This window comes from Galleria mellonella, unplaced genomic scaffold, assembly GCF_026898425.1.
Source record: "Galleria mellonella isolate WM207_F2 unplaced genomic scaffold, CSIRO_AGI_GalMel_v1 utg38, whole genome shotgun sequence".
Taxonomy (NCBI): domain Eukaryota; kingdom Metazoa; phylum Arthropoda; class Insecta; order Lepidoptera; family Pyralidae; genus Galleria; species Galleria mellonella.
This window is the reverse complement of record NW_026442090.1, coordinates 2,352,265-2,372,574: the sequence shown is the minus strand read 5'-3', so window position 1 is coordinate 2,372,574 and position 20,310 is coordinate 2,352,265. Positions and strand designations below refer to the sequence as shown.

The following is a 20,310-nucleotide window of genomic DNA, read 5'->3' as shown; positions in this document are numbered from 1 at the left end:
TCAAAAACACTTTTAATACGTATTTTTCTTGTGCCTTTTGGGGGATATCGTTCACTTTCATTCATGATTATATATATATATATATATATATATATATATATATATATATATATATATATATATATATATATATATATATATATATATATATATATATATATGTAGCTCGTTAAAACCTAATTGACGTTCTACTTGCATTGGAGTTCCAACATAAGATTTAATTTAAATTAATAGTGAATCACTATATATACAAATGTGAATACATTTGTATATATAGTGATTAGTGACTACATATATGAATGATTATGAATTAATAGTGGTTTATTAGTGGTTGACTATTTTATATCTGTACTCAATAACTGTTATTGGACTTCCAGCTTTTCTTTACAACCTGAATAAATGTTTTGATAAGTGAATATTTTGTAAGTTAATTTAAGTAATTAATAATTGTAAATTAATCATTGTAAGTTAATCATATATGTTAACTATACGTTCTTCGGGCTCGTTTTATATTGAACAGTAAACTAATTATCGAGTAGAATAGATACATTTTTTTTTGATCAAAATCGATTCTGTTGCACTCCCAAACCGAATCATGCGCAAACAAAAAGTTATTATCAATTATAACGGGCACAGTTATATAAATTTACATCCGCAATGTGGCTTTTGGTGTACGTTAAATACGTGAGAAGCGATTCAGTTAAATTACTGCAACCGTTACATTGTTGTTGTTCTCGCGCGCCGACTTATTGTAACCCATAACGAGATCACTAGATAAGACTCATACTCGTGGTAATGAAGGGAGCGTTTTATTAGCTTATATTATATAGACAGTGTGATTTTAACGATCTTTGTGGTGAAGTATACATTAGACTCGATTCTAAGGCGCCATTTCCTTAAACTTATCTCTTTACCTGTGCGATGTTTGCCGAAGCTTATATGGTTTTGACGCAGTCTAGCGTCAAAAGACAGATTCGTTCTTATTAAGAATACGCGGGAGTGGCAACAGTATCCTGAACGTGTTTGTAAATAAATTAGATAGTCCTCTCGTGGGAATGTTTGCGGAGAGGACTAAACCATTATTAGTAATTAAGTATTCACATAGTTTTTAAGTACACTTACTAATAAAAAAAGGACTCAAGTTATCTAAAATAAATAAATAAATGAAAATATTTTAATTTAATAGTTTCACGAAATAACTGTTTTATTTTGATTTAATCCTATTAGAAATTCAGCTCATATTGATACTAAGCATAAAGTTAATTTTTGCTTACGTTGTTTCTAATTGTTACTATTACAGTATATTCTAGTGCAATAAAGAATTGCTGTGATATCAAATTTAAATTTTAGAGGTAACTTTAGAAAAACACTGCCTTAGAATCGAACCTATTGCATCTCCGTTTGACGATCGCAGGTTCGATATCTCCAAATATACAAATACAAACATTTTTATTCATGAGTTTTATTTAATGAGCGTTTTCGTGAAGCTTGCACAGAAATAACCATTAAATTAGATTATTTTCTTAAGTATTTAAAAAAGTAATTATCTATTACCTTACATAGCTCTTTTTAATTGTAATTTAAATGTAATGGGTATTTCTATGCATGCTGCATAGAATAGATAAATTAAATTTGATTATTATCTTAAGTATTTAAATAAGCAGTTATCTAGTATCAGATATATTATCATAGCTCTGCATAATTTTGAATATTACACTCTTCAAATCGAAACAAAGACATGCATAACTGTTTGACTACAAAAAATGAGCAGGCTAGAGGTATCCATGCAGATGGCTCTTGTACAAAATTGCAGTCGCTAACTTATGCATCAGAAATATCACTCTAAATTATATACTTACACCTGTAAGAAGATGGATTTTTAAACGTCACCTAGATGCATAAAAGCGTAGGACTATAATATGACGAATGGGTGTCATTATACTGTTTAGCCGGTCCTATAAAAACGATTGCAACACCGACGGTCAGACGATGCCTATTTATTAGTAATTAATAGCACCATAAGTCCTGATGATCTATTAAGTGAAGCGACGGATGTATTGATGAATACAGCTACATAGTTATAGCATTTAGTCAACTGGAAAAACGTTGTCTATGAACATTTTATATAAAAAGGTTGTCTGTAAGAGATTGCCCTAGCGATAAGACCGCGTTTTGTACCTTTATGTGTATATTTTAATCTGTACTTATATTACTGTATTACATTTGAATTATTCACTTGTCATTGTATATTTTTATTTATGGTGCAATAAAGAGTTAAATAAATAATAAGCATAAATGAAATAGGTATCGCCTGTTTCAATAAAACTTAATGGAAAGTTAACCATGTTGCCGTGTGGTTCCAGCCTAGAATGGGCCATCCCTTCCTTTCCTATGAGTGTCATAAGAGGCAATTAAGGGAACTTAATGATCAAGATATGGGTAGCAGCATCCCTCTTAAAACATCGACAAAAGCCTAATTGTAGTTGCTAATCCGCCTGTCAAGCTTGGTATCCGGCACAACTCCAGAATAGGGAAAGGCTTATGTTTAACAGCAGACAGTAACGGCTGATATGATGATGATATGAAAACCAGATTATGTTGAAATTATCACAAAATATTTTCTAATTGAAATTGCTAACAAATTGAACCATTCAATTAATCAATTTATATTTGATTTGTACAACTAATGAATCATCAGCCGACTGTATAATGGTTGAGTAAATTATGTATTTATTTATTTATTCTTTATTGCACAATAAAATTTTGTACAAATGGCGAGCTTAATGCCATATGGCATTCTCTACCAGCTAACCATTGGGTAAAAACAGAAAGCGTATGAAGGGCAGATGTGGTGAAAAATACGTGACAATTATAGTATGTATTTTATCTGTTTGTATATTTATTTAGATCTGTCATACTAGACTATGCCTATTTTTTTTATACAACTTAGAATGGCAAACAAGCTGACGGCCCACCTGATGGAAAGTGGTAGCCGTCGCCTATAGACATGAGCAGTAACATGGACATAACAGAGTATACTGTTTCGCCCATGATATCTCTCATGCATTGCCATTCCTGAGGACTCAGGTGTTATTCCTCTGTACCCTATAAATTCACGCCACATCCCACCCTTCAAACCGAAACACAGCTGTGCAAACACAACTGCTCCACGGTTGAAACACGAATGGGACAGAGGTACACATGCAATCGACTTTTGTACAAAGTCTCCCTCTGGTATTTCATCAACTGGGTGAGCTTTACAGTCTCTCAATACGCTCACCCAGAAAATCATCAGTACAATAACACATACTTTACATTTAAGTGGAATAATATTGAAATGATATAATAATAATAGAAATAACATTAGATTTTAAATTTCTTAACATAAACACTCTGTAGTCATTCGAGTATTATTACTCGATTATCTCGCGAATTCTGAATCAGATTTCATAATTATTTTTCCAATCGATAGGGTTTAATCCCATTTTGATTCTGTATTAATTTTATGACAATTAAAGTAGCCATTTTCTCTAGCATTGAAAAAAATGCTTGTTGCAAAGTAAATTCCATGTCGTCAATTGTAGATTTTCAAATTTATAAAATTTAAAAGTCTGTTCTATTATTAATTATATCTTATAATTTATTAGCATGCTTATGTCTTTTGTAGATGTCGCTTTATTATAAAGCGAAATTTACGTGTCTTAAATACTATTAAAAAAAAATAAAAGATTATAACTTACATCCCAGCATTTACTACTATAATATAGGGTAAGTATTTCAATAATTTTTAAAGATCATCTAGATATAGGGTAGCTTAAACATGCCTAGATTTTATCTGAGTTATTTTCAGGCAATCAGTCTTCGTAAACTGGTATTCTGCGTAACGGATTCAAGTTCTGAGCGACGGTATGTAAAGAATTATTATCGGTTAGCTAGCATATAAAATACTATGTGACTTGTTATCCTTGGCTTCATTAACTTTAAGACTTTTGAGTTTTATGATTTATGATTTTTTTTATACAACTTATAATGGCAAACAAGCTGACGGCCCACCTGATGGAAAGTGGTAACCGTCGCCAATAGACATGAGCAGTACCATGGACATAAGACAGTATACTGTTTCGCCCATGATACCCCCCATGCGTTGCCATTCCTGAGGACTCAGATGTTATTCCTCTGTACCCTGTAAATTCACGCCATATCCCACCCTTCAAACCGAAACACAGCCATGCAAACACAACTGCTTTACGGTTGAAATACGAATGGGACAGAGGTACCCAAGCAATCGACTTTTGTAAAGTGGTTTAGAAGAGAAGAGAATTAAAACATAATCATTTATAGATTGTCTAGGATAACATGGCATGCCTCGATAAAATTCAAAGAATTAAAAATGTGTGAGTAAAAATATTTACAAGGTTTCTACCAAGAAATATAATAAATACTCCTCTGGCTGGACAGCTATTGAAGTCATTTCCTCACAAGCAGAGAACTACGTCTGTATTTAATATGGTCACATATTGAAGTAAAAATTTGGACTAGCGTGCCATGTAAACGTAGACAATCAATACCTAATATATATTTCAACATTTTGATTGTAATCACAAGTTGACTGATATATCGATTTTATTCATGACCGTTGTTAAATTATTATATTTCACCTACGAGTAAAGAATCACGTTAATCTTATCCTACCAACATTATTTATGTAAAAATCGAGTAAATATGTTTAGATGTTTATTACTTAATAATAATAATAAAAACTTTTATTTTTTAATTACAAAGGTTATGACTAAATCTAAATTATGTGAAACTATGTAAATGCTGTCAATAAAAAGCGATATAATTTGTATTTGCAAAGGGCTGGTGTCTAGACTTGGTTAAACCGTGTTACAGAATCACCAGGCCCCCACCTAAGTCGCCTAAACATAAATAATGAATGAAATGATAATAATGACACGATGCATAAATGGTGATAAAAAGAAAACTTATTTACCTTTAAACGATTGGATGAATTTGAATGAATTGATATACGATTAAGTTATATTTCGACTTAACAGATAGGAAACTATATACACTGAACATTTCACACGAACGAAAAACGGCTATATCTCTTATAGATCATATCCGCCAGCTTCATCCGCGCGGAACCTATTATCTTTGATCTCGTGAGAATTTTCAAAAGTCCGTCATCCGTCCATCAAATATCGTTGGCTATATTTGTTAACGACTCATAAAACCAAACTATTATTCTGTAGATACCATCTTCTATATTAACTTTTAGACTTTTACGCTGTTTTATGTTTTATAAGAGAGTGTCTATTCGTGACCACGGCTGGTGTAATCTGGTTGAAACGACGAGATAAATTCGGGTAAATTATCATAGTTTATCTAAATGATTGCCTTAATTCCCGTTTTTCATATTATTTTTATTATTTCAGCAATTAACTGTCTACTGCTGGACATAAGCTTTCTCTATAAGGGGGGGTTTTGCCAGTAGTTGCCACGCTTGAGAGGCGGGTTAGCAACCGCAGTTAGGCTTTTAGAGATGTTTTAAGAGGAACGCTGCTGCCCATCTCTCGCCCTTCTTAGTCGCCTCTTACGACACCCACGGGAAAGGAAGGTGTGGCCAATTCTATATCGCGCACACACGGCGATCTTAAATTTGTCTACCTCTAATTAAGAAGAGTATTTGAGTACTCGAGCTACTTACTACCTTAGAATTTTTAAACATAAGGTCCGATATCTATCTTACATTAGGCAAGCCAAAACTGGAAAATTGTATTCTCTATACCACATTATTAGTCCAAAAAACTAAATAATATTTAGTGTATTGTTTATCACTTTCCACAAGGTGGATTACTAAAAAACAAATTAAAGAAGCCCAAATATACGTTATGTTTGGGCACATTTTGCAAATTTCTGGCATCATTATCAGTCTAGTACCTTAATGACAATGATTAATATTATATTGTCAATAATTAAATCTACATAGAATACAAAATTTCAGCTCGATCAGATTGAATGCCATCAAATACCTATTGTGGGTTTGAAATGTAAATTTTTGAACAGATATACGGAAGGAGCGAAAGACGAACGGTGCATGTTAAACTAAAGCATATAAAAATGTTTCCTTCCTGTTTACCAATTTTAAAATAAATGTTTAAACAGATTCTACCTTTTTTGTGAGTATACGTAATATCCTAATTGCGAACTGATTTCAATTATATATTATTTGGTTTTTCTTAAATCTCAATACGAAAAATTCCAAAATACGATGCAAGAAAGACGTCGCGAGCACATCTAGACACAAAAGGTTATAAACTTGTCTTATCTTAGAACAGCATCACTCAGATAGAATCTGCTTGGCGTTTTTGTTAAGTAATTGAAATAAAATAACGGTACACACACGAAACACTTGAGATTAGTGGCGGGTTAATTAGCGGTTATAAAAAACTGCTAAGTGTGAGTCGGGAATAATGAACAGGTTCAGTTTATAACATAGATAGTTTGAAAATGTACTGCTGATAATTTTATATGGTATTATTAAAAAACATGTTCTGTATGTTATCATAAAAGTAAAAATATGTAATGATATTAAAAATAATTATAAACAAGTAATAAACACCGTACGATGATACTAACACAAATGTAGAAAGGTTCATTTCCTAAACGAGTTTGACGAAGAATAGAATCCGGGACTTCATTTGTGTAAAAGTCTGTTTCTTTTGTTTTTCGTATGACGTCCACTATGGCGTATAGTGGATGTCATAAAAAGAAACGGATTTTATTCTATTTTAATCAAAATAAATTGTCTTTATTTGTAAATAGTAAATAACAAAGTCACTACTTGCATCTGTCCATTTCTCAATGTTTTTCTCTTATATTACTTACTTATCACCCAAGAGATTTTAATATGAGTTTCACTAACATTTAGTTATTTCTGAATTTTAACTTAAGTTCTTTTAAAAAATATTAGTTTCGTAGAAAACTGTAATAACTGCATTATAGGTTATATTTTACTTTGTAGATCAGGTTTCTAATTATGTATTAAATTAAATAAATCCGATTTGTGTATTTAAAAAAATATTATTTACCTATACAAAATACCATTTTTAATATCCAGGCGCATCCGGTTAGCCGAAAGTAATGTAAAAAGCTACGTATCATTAAAAAACTACGTTTCGGTCATTCACCATAGTTTAATCTAATATTGTTTATATTGTTTACTAGTAAAGTGAGCAGAACAAATTGCTAATCCTACTTCTATTATAAGCATGAATGTTTGTGTGTTTGGATGTTTGTTACTTTTTCGTGTAAAAACGCCAGAATGGATTCGAATGAAATTTGCTACATGGATATATATACTAACTTAACAAATAGGATATTTTATATACTTATTTACGTGAAAGTAATCACCGGATCGTCAAGTGTGCCCCGGCATAGAATGGGAGAGAGGGAGGAGGGCGAGGGATAGGCAGCACCATCCCTCTTAAAACATGCCCGCCCGCCAAGCGTGGCAACTACTGGCAAAACTCCCCTTATGGGGAAGGCTTATGCCCAGTAGTGGACAGTTAACGGCTGAAATAATAAAATCACCGGATATAGGCAGTGCTTCAATATATTTATTATGAATTTAGTTCTAATTGCTACAATATTTGTAATAAACAATGGTATTGATGATGAAGGTGACTTGAAAGAAGTGGCAGGACCAAAGTGGCATCAAACCATACAAGATAGAGAGAAATGGAAATCGTTGGAGATGGCTTATGTCAAACTGATAAAAGATAATATGATAATAAAAGCATGAATAGTTAAAATTTTACATAATAATTTAATGTGCATAAACTAAACAATGTATTTATTTGTTATCAATTATGTAATGTATTATTTATATGGAAATTGTACTATCAGTAATTGAAGGGCATTAATTAAATAAATAAATGGTATTGATTAATATTATTATTATTAAATTTATATAGATCAATTTATTATATTTTATAAAAAATCAAATCAAACTCAATATTGTACTTCAATATAAAAATATACTTGAGGATTACAGAAAACAGTTGCGTATCTTCAAAAGCAACCTTTAGGTCATCGACCCATGTTTAGTATGAGTAATAAACATTCGTTATTGATCGAGAAAAGGTAAGAATCAATACTTGAAGTTTTTATTACTTAGCATTAGTTTTTTTTAATAATTAATAATTTTTATTCAAGTAAACTCCTTCCTTTTCCGTGGATGTCGTAAGAGGCGACTAAAGGAACTTATGGTCGAGGGATGAGTAGCCGCGTCCCTCTTAAAAATTCTTTAAAAGCCTAACTCCGGTTGCCAACCCGCCTGTCAAGCGTGGCAACTACTGGCAAAACTTCTCCAATGGCGAAGGCTTATGTTCAGTAGTAGACAATTAATGGCTGAAATAATAATAACGCAAGTATACTTAATAAAAAGCATTTTTAATATTAATTTCTTTTATGAATCTATCACCTAGTTCGGAATACAATTTCAACTGAGAATGGGCAAGAAATGTAACTATTGCTTTTTTTTCAAATAAAATTAAAGTTTTTAATTCTAAACACATTATAATATAATATCACAATTTGTGGAGCATCATAAGATATTTATATGACTTTAATAAACTCTATAAGTACGTATGTACATTGTATGATTTTAGTACATTCTATTAATACGTATGTACATTGTATTTAATAGAAATTCAATAAAAATAGATACTAAATATATTTATAAAAAACAAAAGATAATTTAGATGACTTCCAAGCTTCAAAACTCTCTATCATTATAAAGTAAAAGCAACTTTTTATACCAAATATCAATATAACGGAATATTTATTTTTCATTGACAACACTCAGATCGTGATTCTATTGACACAATAAAAAATGCTCATCGATGTGTATGCAGTTAGTCAAATAAAACTATTAACACGTGTGGGCGATAGTAGTCGATGTAGTAGTACGGTCCGTTAATAGAACTTAATCAAAATATATAGAGGCTATATTTAGCAGTGGTTAGTTTTTTTTTTTAATGGATGATAATGGAATGGTAACCCCACCCGCGCTATCGGTATACACAGGCGGGGCACCAGTGAAGGATGATAGGTGAGGATGAAGTAGGTCAGTTAGCCCATCGTGACGAATCCAACAAGAATTTTTCACGATGGTTTCCAGGGGGAATCACGTGGAGGTCGACTTAATAAGGCATATTGCTAGCAATGGGGCTGTCAAACTCCATTGCTAACAATCCCTTTCCTCCCCCAGCAGTGGTTAGTTAACAACTAATTTTTTTTTATACAACTTAGAATGGCAAACAAGCTGACGGCCCACCTGATGGAAAGTGGTAACCGTCGTCTATAGACATGAGCAGTACCATGGACATAAGAGAGTATACTGTTTCGCCCATGATACCCCCCATGCGTTGCCATTCTTGAGGACTCAGATGTTATTCTCATCAAACCGAAACACGCCTATGCTAATACAACTGCTTCACGGTTGAAATACGAATGGGGCAGAGGTACTAATACAACAATACGACAATTATAATATAAACAATTGAATAATTGATAGAACCAATAGTCCATAGAACAATCTACCGATGTCCAATAGAAGTACAAATTCAAAATCGATTAATTTATTGAATCTCTTGATATTTATTGGTTCCGTTCGAAGAGTATTTCTGTGATTATCAACATCATAGCAACATCATACCAGAGGGAGATTTTGTACAAAAGTCGATTGCTTAGGTACCTCTGTCCCATTCGTGTTTCAACCGTGAAGCAGTTGTGTTTGCATGGCTGTGTTTCGGTTTGAAGGGTGGGATATACCTGAGTCCTCAGGAATGGCAACGCATAGGGGTTTCATGGGCGAAACAGTATACTCTGTTATGTCCATGGTACTGCTCATGTCTCTAGGCGACGGTTACCACTTTCCATCAGATGAGCCGTCAGCTTGTTTGCCATTCTAAGTTGTATAAAAAAAAGCCATTAACTGGACATTGCTAAATATAAGCCATCCCCATAAGAGGAGTTTTGCGAGTAGTTAACACGCTCGGCAGGTGGGTTATCGTCCGCAGTTAGGTTTTTAGTAATGTTTTAAGAGGCACGCTTATGTCCATGCCTCTATTAGTAAGTTCCCTTAGCTTGTAACACCCACTGGAAAAGAAGGGGTGGCCAATTCTACGCCGGAATCACATGGCGATCTGTTTCTGTGATAACATAAATCCTAATTGCCTTTTTATTAATTAAATTTTATAGAAACAAACTATTCTTGCAATATCATTAATAATAGATATTTGTATGCTTATAATGACTGATTTTAAATGATTTATCCTAGTCTAGTCAGTAATAGTCGATGGGCAGCGGCATCCTTTTTTAAACATCACTAAAACCTAATTACAGTTGCCAATCCGTCTGCCAAGCATGGAAACTACTGGCAAAATACCTCAATAGAGGGAGATCTGTGTTCAACAGTGAACAGATAATGGCTGATATAACGATGATGATCATTATCATCGTCATCGTCATCATCCTAGATTAACATTTACAATATTATTATTTTAAGAAGGGCCAAATTAAAAGTACCCGTAACCGGCGAGCGTGTATGAAAACATTGATGAATGTGAAGGAAGCGAAAGAGGTTTGTTTGAATCGAAGCATTTGGCGTTCCTTTGTTTCTGTCTACCCTAATGGGAGACAGGCGTGACAGATATGTATATATGTATTATTATTTTATTCATTTGGATAAAGCCGCGAGATACAGCTAGTTAAGTTAGTAAACTTATTCACGATAGTATCATTTCATAGATTTTTTTCTACTCAAATGATATCACGTAGGTATATTTATTCTGAAGCAGAAAGGTTTAAAAACATGCCGCAAAAAAACAAGTAAAGAAAATGTATTTACTTTTTTAGAAAGATCATGATCAAAGTCAACAGTCATCGCATTCAATTGAAGAGCTATATAAATACGTGAGGGATTTTAGAAATAGTAAAAATGCTGGTGTAAATTATAAGAGATGGCGAAAAAATAATTAACGGAAAAACCAAAGTTGTCACTGATTATTAATGTACAAACATATATTTATTAGTCGTAACGGATTTTTTTTTATGCAACTTAGAATGGCAAACAAGTTGATGGCCCACCTGATGGAAAGTGGTAACCGTCACATGAGCAGTACTATGGACATAACGGAGTATACTATTTCGCCCATGATACCCTCCATGCGTTGCCATTCCTGAGAACTCTGTACCCTGTAAATTCACTGTCATATATTTTTGCCAAATATTTTAACTATTTACTTACGTGTTACTCACATATTACCAGAGGGAGACTTTGTACAAAAATCGATTGCTTGGGTACCTCTGTCCCACTCGTGTTTCGACCGTGAAGCAGTTATGTTTGCATGGCTGTGTTTTGATTTGAAGGGTGGGATATGGCGCGAATTTACTGGGTACAGAGGAGTAACACCTGAGTCCTCAGGAATGGTAACGCATGGGGGGTATCATGGGCGAAACAGTATACTCTGTGTTGTCCATGGTCATGTCTATAGGCGACGGTTACCACTTTCCATCAGGTGGGCCGTTAGCTTGTTTGCCATTCTAAGTTGTATAAAAAAAATGTAATCTTACTACTCAGATTAATCAATATAGACTAGTGGTCACCTAGTGGTCGAAATTCGACTATAACATATTGTAATAAATGAATTTACTATAGTTAATTTGACATTTAGTAAGACTATTGACATTATTAAAATATTAAAGGCAAATAATATGTTGTAAAAATGGTGTTTTGTATTGTCCTTCCAACAGGATTGATTACTTTGACACCTTAGAGCATCTACTAGAAAATTTAGTGACTCAGTATGATCATGTCATTCTTATGGGAGATTTAAATACCTGCTTGTTGAGGGATGACAACAGAGCGAGTAAACTTAAGAGATTAACTACTGCGCTAAATCTTCAAATACTGACATTGCCAAATCCGACACATTATTTCCCTAACAGTAACCCTTCCTTTATTGATCTCATGATTGTTTCTGATCCCTATATGGCCATTTATCATGGGCAAATGTGCTCTCCTTTCTCTTATCACGATCTAGTATATCTTTCTTATAGGGTACGCCCTCCTAAGACTAAAGGCAAGGTTCGTCTGCTTCGTGACTTTCAGCATATGGATTTGAGTCGTTTGAGAGAGGATGTGAGACGCATGGATTGGTCGAGTTTGCTCTCGGCTGATAGCGTAGACATGATGGTAGAGATCTTAAATCTGGAATTACTGAAACTGTATGATGCTCATGCTTCAGTTCGTCCTGTTCGTATTAGGCATGCACCGGCTCCGTGGCTATCCCCAGTAATTAGAAGAACTATGGCTAAGCGGGATAGAGCTAAGGCCCGGTATAAGCACGATAAATCTCAGGTTAATTTCGGAGCTTATAAGAAACTACGTAACATCTGCAACAGAATGTGTAGGGATGCCAAACGTCGCTATATCCATTCTACCATTCAAAACCTTTCCCAGCCACAAGTCTGGAAATTTCTGCAATCTTTAGGCATAGGCAAATCCTCTAATCAATCTCTTAACAACTTGGACCTTAATGGTTTGAATACTCACTTTTCCACTCCTCCCTCTTCTTTAAGTAATTCTGTTAAGGTCAACTCTCTTTTATATCTTTCTAATGCCGAAGTGCCTGATTGCTCTCCTTTTACTTTCCGTATGGTGTCCACAGACGCTGTCAGAAAGATTATCTGTTCCATATCTACCAAAGCCATTGGCAGTGACAACTTAAGCCTCGATATGATTCTGCCTGTGTTGGATGAGATATTGCCCGTAATTACACACATTATAAATTACTCGCTGAAATGCAATGTTTTCCCAATACAGTGGAAAAAGGCTTTTATTATTCCAATTCCCAAAACTCCGAATCCGACCAGCTTCTCCCAATTCCGCCCCATATCCATTCTCCCCATTCTCTCTAAGGTCCTTGAATCAGTAGTTCACAATCAATTACATCAGTATCTCACGGTCAATCACCTGTTATGCCCTTTCCAATCAGGTTTCCGTCCTTCCCATAGCACTACTGGAGCACTACTTAATATCACTGAGGACATTCGGCGAGCCATGGAGGACACCAATCTCACAGCTATTGTTCTTCTTGACTTTACTAGTGCCTTTAACTCAGTAGATTTTGACATTTTGCTTGCCGTGCTCCGAGCAATAAACGTATCCTCTTCTGCTATTGAATGGTTTTCTTCCTATCTTTTCGGTCGCCGGCAGTGTGTAAGAGCCAATGATGCTTCATCGGATTGGTCTTCGCTCACTGCCGGTGTACCTCAAGGTGGCGTGCTTTCTCCTTTACTTTTTTCAATTTTTATAAACAATATCTCTCGTTATATTAATTCTCCCTACCATCTGTATGCGGATGATCTACAACTCTACAGACACTTCGCATTGCCTGGATTGTCTGATGCCATTGCTGCCTTAAATACTGATTTATGTGCAATACAATCGTGGGCTGATACATTTGGACTTCTCATAAATCCTATTAAATCACAAGCCATCATTATTGGCAGCAGCAGGATGAGATGCAAGTTGAATTGGTCCGAGATACCGGCACTTTATTATGATGGAGTTCCAGTGGCTTATGCCGAGAAAGTTAAGAACCTTGGTCTCATAATGGACGGCACTTTGTCTTGGGCATGTCATATAAATGAACTCAGTAAACGCATGTACTTTTCATTTCACTCTCTCAAGCGACTCCAATACTTTCTCCCGGTAAACACAAAAATTATGCTCGCACAATCTCTACTACTCCCAATACTTGACTATGCCGACGTCTGTTTTTTGGATGTGACTGAGGAGCTTCTAAACAAGCTGGAACGTTTACAAAACCTAGCTATTAGGTTCATCTTTGGTCTTCGTAAATACGATCACGTGTCTGCCTTTCGCAACCAGTTAAAGTGGCTCCCTATCCGACTTCGACGTGATATGCACATCCTTTCTTTCCTTTATAACATACTCAATAACCCCAATTCTCCATCGTACCTCCGCTCCCGGTTTAAATTATTACCACCACCAGTCCGTCCTAAACGCTCCTGTCAACTGCAATCCAGGATGCTTGAACTTCCTGTGTGTAGGACACACTTTATGGGCAACTCTTTCTCGTATCGAGCTGTCCAGTTATGGAACAAACTCCCTTCCCACATACAAGAGAGTCCCTCTATTACCTCTTTCAAGAAGAGGTTAAAATCACATTTTCTTTCCCTTGAGTAATATTTTTTTTTTTTTTTGTATTTTTTTAATTGAACTCTCAAATCTTAAAATCATTAAACGAAATTTCTAATGTATGTAGTATATTAATTTATTTTAACATATACTATATAAGTAGGTAGGTATTGTATATATTTATAGTGTATGTATTTATGTAATATTTTATTATATATTTTAATATTTTATTTAACTGTATATTTGTTTATGTATTAATAGTTGTAGCACTTCAGCTGTCCGCTAACGAAATGCTTTCTTACTGTACTGGGTTGACTGGAAGAGATCTCTGTCAGAGATAAGTCCACCCTTGCTCACAACATTTATAAATAGATTATTTTATATGTAACTTACAAGTGCAATAAAGAATATATATATATATAATATTAGTCTATTCTCAATTTGACCATAGACTTTAACAATAAATAAAAAAATATATATGCGTGTATTTGTCAAATGCACGGTAGTGCGTGTAATGTTTTTCTTATTTATTTAATGTATTTTTATGCATAATTAAAAAAATCAGCATTCTGTACTTCTTCTCTATATAAACTATACTACTCCTCCGTCTGCGCAATTTTCATAAAAAGGGGTACAAAGTTTTTGCTTTATATATATATATATATATATATATATATATATATATATATATATATATATAGTATTCATAATCTGATTTTTATGTTAATTTTATGTTAAAAGTCTTAAAACCTATTATTTCTACAATATAATTCTCTAATGTTTGAATTTTGAAAATTAATCTATTTATTTCTTTAAAATTCTATACACGATTACATCAAATCTAAAGTACAGCATTACTAGAGTACTATAATCTCGATTCGCTTACATTTCTAGCAGCTAAAGTGCGAATTGCAGCAATCAAGTCTCGGTAAGATGCCTCCGCAACAATATTGACGCACCGCGTCCTCGCAAGATTCTCATCACTTGCACCGAACACTAAATTTGCAACATTATACCAACGCATTACAGTCGAAATTCCAATATTATGTATAACAAATATATTTGAAAGATTTCTCAGAAATATTTTCAATTACATTTTTTTATATTGATTACAGATTGATGTTTTATAATAATAATAATAATAACTTTATTGCATAACTACGACTATAAAAAACTCAGCACTGGGATTCCAGTAAAAGTAAGTACTTAAATTTATTTGTACATTTTTGATCAACTTAAACATCTGTGTCTGAACTAAGTTATAAAACCTGTATCTTAGACAACAACGGTACACACTTATTAAATATTATAAAATTAGTTCAGTGAAATTTTTAGTGTTACATATTGAATGATTGATTTTCTATAAAGTTTCATTATCTCTAATAATCTGTATAGAATGATGTTAGTTTTACAATAATTATTTCTATGTACTTCTGTACGATTTGAGAATAATTATAAAATATAATATGTTTAATTTAATTTTTTTTTATACAACTTAGAATAGCAAAGAAGCTGACGGCCCACCTGATGGACAGTGGTAACCGTCGCCTATAAACATGAGCAGTACCATGGACATAACAGTACACACACATACTGTTTCGCCCATGATATCCCCCATGCGTTGCCATTCCTGAGAACTCAGGTGTTATTCCTCTGTACCCTGTAAATTCACGCCATATCCCACCCTTCAAACTGAAACTCAGCCATGCAAACACAACTGCTTCACGGTCGAAACACGAGTGGGACAGAGGTACCCAAGCAATCGACTTTTGTACAAAGTCTCCCTCTGGTAAATTACGAGATTATAGTACTCTAGTAATGCTGTATTTTAGATTTGATGTAATCGTGTATCGAACTAGAAAGAAAGAAATAGATTAATTTTAAATATATAATTTCACTTGACTACACTTAAAATGTTTTACATTATATCATGTCAAAGTTTTATAATAAGATATATTTTCATATTTCTAAACAAGTTGAGCAAAATCGGGACTAGTCGGTAGTGAAACAATAAAAAAAAATAGAAGCAGACTTAATTAAATCGTATCTCTTAAGCTAAATTCACACGCAATAAAATACACTGGCAATTTATTATAGTAATTATATCATATAAAAATAACTGTAAGTCCTGCGCTCTATGCAACGTAGTGAAGACGAATTTATGTATTATAATGAAATGATATCATATATGATCATTAATTCTTGTAATTTATAGTTCGCGAAAGTATTACTGGTTAATGAAGGCCGTCAATAATAATTATTTTAAACGATATTAAAAAGGAGCAGATTCTTAATTTACCTGTGACTTTGTATATGTGCATATGTGTGTGTATGTTACTTGATTTATTCTCTAACTCAGAAGTAATTAGTTTTTTTGCATACGATGACTGCATATTAATTTTTGTTGTCTCAAAACAAATGAAGTTGCGGTTTTAAAAATCAAATATAATAATAATGCTTTTGTAATATTATATATTTAATTAATAGCAAAAAACTTAGTACCAACAGATGTAGGTACTAAATCTTTTTTAATATATTTTTTTTTATATAACTCTTACGGGACCGACACGGGAGTTTTATGTACTAAGTGTCATCATACGTAAATATCTATAGTTATCATATATTACATAAGTATAGGTATTATATATGTATAACTATAGTTACATAAAAGCATACTTTTATGTAACTATAGTCTCACGTAAATACATATATTTACGTGAGAAACTAGAATAATCGTTGATGTGAGACGAGCACTTGTGACCGTCCAATAGCCGTTGAAGTCTTTTATATGGACCATGGTCTTCGGCTTCATTGATCTCATGTCAATATAATATTGTATTCACTAAATGTAATAAAGTTAGCAACGTGTAATACAATGTTATGAAGTTAGTAAGTATTTATATTATTAGTTCAAAAAGAAAATTAAACAATCTTCCCATTTTTGAAGGGGAATTTCGAATCGTATTAATTTGTCAATTCTTTGTAAAGTTTCTAGAACGATTAGATTTTTTTATACAATCAAACTTATAGAAAAATAAAAATGTACTTATTTATTTAAAAAAAAAGATTATTAATGTCATTTACTATTATGATTGTCTCTTACTGTTTTAATTTTAAAATTGAAATTGGTTTTCTTGTAAAAAAAATTAACATTACACGAAAGCAAATAAAAATAAATATATTCTCTGTTAAAAAATAATCACGAATAAAAACACATAATTATGTAAATTATCGTAAAATATTTAGCTTGCTTTTAAAAGTTAAAATGAAGTAACATTATAAAGTATATATTATATGAAATCATTTTTATTTAAATAAGTTCTTTTAAACCATCATTTTTATATTGTAATATATTTTATCTGTTTGAAAACATTTTTAGCGATAATTTTAACAATATTTTCATCTCAAAACGACACTTTGCTTAAAATATTGCATTTTTTTTATTGGTATTTATGAATACTATGTTGCATTTTCTGCACTTGACTTTTAAATTTTCACTATTATTAGATATTATTGAAAGATGGCTTTTTTCAGGCAAGAGCTTTTTTCAAATTTTCATTTACATAATAAATATTGTTTAATTAACCGCAAATTCAACTGCCCAGTTCAGTTTATTTTTAGTTTAATTGTTTTAATTATGAAATTATATAATCTTTTTATTGAAGTTTCGACAATTTTGCTCATATATTTGTTCATATGTCATACGCATTTTCTGTCATATACGTATAAATAAATATTGTTTAAAACTTATCGCGAACATATATTCCCATTTTAATATTGTTTTTCTTAAATTAAATTATCTATATGTCTATTTATTGGAATTAAATCGTTTTTCTTATTTATTTATAAAATTAACTATTTACGTAATAAATAAATAGATGTACTTTAAAACTTACCGCGTACACAAATCGGCGGCCACTGTAATGCGGTTGGCGCAAGCGCAGCTATGCGACGCGCACGCGAGGAGCAATGACTTGGACGCTCGCACTTGACCTTGCGCGCGGCGAGTAGGCACCGAACAGCCGCCGTACTCGTTTTATACTCAGCTTATTGATGTAACATACGGTTCATAAGACCTACGTACCATAATGAAGGTTTAGCACCTTTTTTATCTTTTTAGAAAAATAAAATTATAAATAAAAAATTAAAATTTAAATATGGAACACATTATCATATTGATGCGTATATTCTGTTTCTGGACATCGTGTCGAGACCATGTGTTAACAACGCTGCTATCCTTCCAAATATTAAATTATATATAAAAATATTTTACCTTCTCGTTTATCTTATATTATAAATTGTATCGAAAATTAGATTTGTATATTTCGAAATAATTTAGAATATAAGAAGAAGAAGATAGAATATTTTTATATAGTTATATAATTTAGTATTTGTAAGCACAAGAATAAACGTAAAATTAAATTATAAAGATTATTTTCGTAAGCATCTTCCCTTGTATAGTAAAATAAGTAATCGTTAATCAATTGGATACGTGGTTATATTGATCAATCATTAACAAGGTGACAATCAATCGTATGAATAAATATAAGTACAGTTGACAAATTAATATCAAAAGAGTAAAATTAGAATAGTGGTCCACTAACATTTCTCTCGTACACCACTTTGCTATATTTTTTGGTTTTGATTAAACCCTCTGCCTACATAATATTGATTTTTTGCAAATTAACCAAGTTCAAATATGTTTAATAGAGCCTTAGGTTAACGTTACGTTAAAGAGAGAAATTTCTAACGACCGTTATGGGTTAGTAGAGAAATTTGGGCATCACCATGTCAGATCAAGTGAGTGAATCATTATATTCTTCTTGGTATTCATTCAATATTTTTTCTTGTGAATTTACTAATACACTTTCCCGAGCGTTCTATCGATTACTCGACATTAAAGTCTAAATTTCGTAATTCAATTTTTTTTTATACTACTTAGAATTGCAAACAAGCTGACAGTCCACCTGATAGAAAGTGGTAACCGTCGCCTATAGACATGAGCAGTACCATGGACATAACAGAGTATACTGTTTCGCCCGTGATACCCCCCATGCGTTGCCATTCCTGAGGACTCAGGTGTTATTCCTCTGTACCCAGTAAATTCACGCCATATCCCACCCTTCAAACCGAAACACAGCCATGCAAACATAACTACTTTACGGTTGAAACACGAATGGGACAGAGGTACCCAAGTAATCGACTTTTGTACAAAGTCTCCCTCATGGTAATTTTTTTATGATTTAAATTGCGTTTTTTTGCGGAGTTAGTATTGTGCATTTTTAGAAGATTAAGCCATAGAGAACAAAAACTCACTTGCAAGTATGTCAGTAACGGATAACTTGTAATTACGTACCTTAATCATTTCAGCCATTATGCGTCCACTGCTGGACATAAGCCTCCCCCATAGACTGCCATAAAGAACGGTCCTGAGCCACCTGCATCCACTGACTCCTTGCAAATGTGTTATATAGCATTATATTATCTGTGCATGAGTATCACACAAAAATATTTGACGAGCAGCACGACGGTGTGTAGCCACTGTCCGTTGACTATCCAATTTACTTTGATCCACTCCGTCCCGCTTCCTCCAAACGAGTATGAAAAAATAGACCGAGCTTAGGTATCTGACTAAACTGGTTACTTCTTACCAACCCCATCGTAATGAAGCTCGAGAGGTGGGATGGGAACTGTGAGGTAATTAATAACAAATAAGGATAAAATAGTACATAGATCTCGTTTAACGATTCCCAACTTCCTCGTATCAGAGCTCTGAAGATTCCCATCAGCTTAATATTGCTTTAGCAGTCGATCTAATTAGAAGTTAATCTATCTACAGACGGGCTGTAATTCGTGGCTTTCTCCGCGTAAAATACGATAAAAGCATCTCTTGTGTTAAGCTAGGATACGATTTAAATTTGTGTACTAAATTTCATTCAAATCCCATCAGCCGCTCAAGTGTGACTGAATAACAAATTTTCGAATATCTTTACAAATATTTACATTCATGCATTTACAAATGTTATTTTACTTATGTAGAATATTCAAGAAATTATATTAAACTGAAACGAAAG

At 32.9% G+C, this 20,310-nt stretch overlaps 1 protein-coding gene across 2 annotated transcripts in view; it reads right to left on the bottom strand.

Annotated features, from left to right (window-relative positions):
- Positions 1-18,245, bottom strand: part of LOC113509309 (uncharacterized) — a 45,024-nt gene extending 26,779 nt beyond the window's left edge. For both annotated transcript variants that reach the window (XM_052897876.1, XM_052897875.1), the window contains exon 1: positions 18,133-18,245. The gene's annotated coding sequence lies outside the window, so the exon portion shown is untranslated. The remainder of the gene's footprint in view (positions 1-18,132) is intronic.
- Positions 18,246-20,310: the final 2,065 nt, after the last annotated feature.